At 46.2% G+C, this 2,728-nt stretch overlaps 1 protein-coding gene across 3 annotated transcripts in view; it reads left to right on the top strand.

Annotated features, from left to right (window-relative positions):
* The window catches only part of TAF5L (TATA-box binding protein associated factor 5 like), a 33,019-nt gene that overhangs the window by 4,028 nt on the left and 26,263 nt on the right, over positions 1–2,728 (top strand). The window lies entirely within an intron of this gene.

Genomic DNA, 2,728 nt, shown 5'->3' on the forward strand with positions numbered 1-2,728 from the left:
TTTTTCTCAACGTTTATTTATTTTTGGGACAGAGAGAGACAGAGCATGAACGGGGGAGGGGCAGAGAGAGAGGGAGACACAGAATCGGAAACAGGCTCCAGGCTCTGAGCCATCAGCCCAGAGCCCGACGCGGGGCTCGAACTCACAGACCGCGAGATCGTGACCTGGCTGAAGTCGGACGCTTAACCGACTGCGCCACCCAGGCGCCCCGAATCAGCGTTTTTAGATGCTGATACATGAGTTTCACAAAGTAACGCCATGCTCTAGAACCGTGTTGTCCACTACAGTTAACATCGGCCACGTGTGGTTACTTAAATTTAATTAAAATAAAAGTTCAGCACTAGGCACAGTTTAATTGCTCATTAGCCCTTTATGACTGGTGGCTACCGTACTGAACAGTGCAGACTTAGAGCATTTTTATTATTGCAGAAAGTCTTGTACTGCTCTAGAATGAAAAATGGACATCATTCCACTTGAGACACATAAATGTCTTAATGTCATTAAATTGTTCCTGACACATTCCCCCTATTCTCTGAGAGTAAACCATTCTTTTTTTTTTTTCCTGTCTACAATAGTGTTTGCGAACAGAGCACGTAGGAAAGTTTTCGTTCTGAAGTCGTAGTAAATGTAGATATCCGTTCTTGTTCCATACTCTTCCGTGTTAGTGAAGTTTTGATAGAAATAGTTCTTCTGTGCTGTAAAACAGTTTTAAAGCAGGAGGCAAATATTTGTGGCTCGTAAAAACTCAGAAAAATCACGAATCCACAGTAAACTGTCACGAATTCCAACAAACAGAAGCAAGACAGCACTCACTTTATTCTTCATGTAAGTTTCAAAGATGAGAAAAGCTCCATCCTCCGGGAAGTCTCCCGTCTGTCTGGGCGGTGATGGCAGGACTGGACAACCTGCACTAGGGCAGAGGGATAGCAGTTTTAAACCTGGGAGTAGCATAATCAGATCTGTCTTCTACTCTGGCTGCATTCTAGAGGGCGGTTTGAGGTAGGGCCAGAGGTGAGGGGGATATCGGAACATTCCAGTTGAGAAGTGATTTGTGCTGTCACATTGCAGTGGACGGGGTAGCAGCAGTGGCTGCAAGAAAGAATTCTATATACAGTAGGAGCTGGTGGCCTGTTAGAAATGAGAGGGAGAAGAAGAATCTCAAGACGATGGCTGGGTTTTTTGCTTCGGTGGTAGACGATGGCATCACCAAGCTGGCTAGGAGCAGTAGGACAAGGAAGAGGGTTTGAAGGAAGACAGTAAATTTGAGCACGTTGAACTTAGATGTTTGCAGCATCTAGGTAGAGATGTCCCTCAGACTGGAGCTCAGGAAGGTGGTCCGACTAGAGACGGTGTGAGTCTTCTCTAAGTAGAGTCATGATGTAGGGAATGTGAAGAATGAGAAGCAGACCAAGAATGGGGGAGGGGCAGCGACCAAGGGAGAGGGAGCTTCAAGGGAGGAGGCGCGTTCAGCAGCCAAGAGACCTTGTGGGGTAGTGTGGAAAGGGACTGTTTGATTTGGCAAGAGTTGAGGAATCTCAAGTCTTAGTAAATAGCCTGCTGAGGTGGGAAGCAGGGTCGGTTGGTTGGATAAGGAGGCTGGTGCCGTTTTGGAACGGCTGGGTGAGAAGCTATAGGGAAAGAAACTAGTTGGTGAGAAAAAAACATCTGGAACATCGTAGAGGTCCCAGCTGATGTTGGAGAAAAGCAGTTCCTAGGGGCATCTGTCCACCTAGTTGTGTGAGTTCTCCCCATCCCCCACCCCAGCCCCAAAGAACCTCCAGGTGCTGCATTGCATCCTGAGCCCTCAGCACTGAGCCTTATCTTCGTGCCGTCTGTTTCTTGGGGCACCATAAGAAAGAGCACAGCTTCTCGTTCAAGTATATTCGTGTCAGTCTGGGAGCACAGATCGAATATGAAAGGCCATCGTAATGTTAACATTATATGAGGTATTAACTAAAACTGAGTGTACTGCGGCTCACTTGTCATCTGTGCTTTATATTTTCACAAAGGTAATTGAATACACTTTACCATGATGATTAATGCAAACGCTAGCTTTCTAAATCCTCCTTCGAATGACCTTTTGATAGATACTGCGTCTATAGTACTGCAAGTAAAGAAAAAAGAACTAATATATCTGAGTACCCAGTAGGCACTTTACATGCCATTTAACAAAAAATGCACAATCATTTTTACCTGTTTGAAGCCTAAATGTATAATTGGAATACTTTTGCTTCAAAGCACACTCACACACACCCCTAGCCACCTGCCAGTGGGCTCATTTAGGGAGCTGATTGGAGAATGGTGGTGGTGAGTTTGCCTGGATTTATTTTCATGTGTTTTGTTTTTTATTTTTATTTATTTTTTTTAATTTTTTTTAACGTTTATTTATTTTTGAGACAGAGAGAGACAAAGCATGAATGGGGGAGGGGCAGAGAGAGAGGGAGACACAGAATCGGAAACAGGCTCCAGGCTCTGAGCCATCAGCCCAGAGCCCGACGCGGGGCTCGAACTCGCGGACCGCGAGATCGTGACCTGAGCCGAAGTCGGACGCTTAACCGACTGAGCCACCCAGGCGCCCCGTGTTTTGTTTTTTAATTTTTATTTTTGAGACAGAGACAGCATGAGCAGGGGAGGGGCAAAGAGAGGGGGAGACACAGAATCTGAAGTGGGCTCCAGGCTCTGAGCTGTCAGCACAGAGCCCGACGTGGGGCTCGAACTCATGGAGCGT

Source organism: Herpailurus yagouaroundi, unplaced genomic scaffold (assembly GCF_014898765.1).
Source record: "Herpailurus yagouaroundi ecotype Mexico unplaced genomic scaffold, PumYag 530, whole genome shotgun sequence".
Lineage (NCBI taxonomy): Eukaryota > Metazoa > Chordata > Mammalia > Carnivora > Felidae > Herpailurus > Herpailurus yagouaroundi.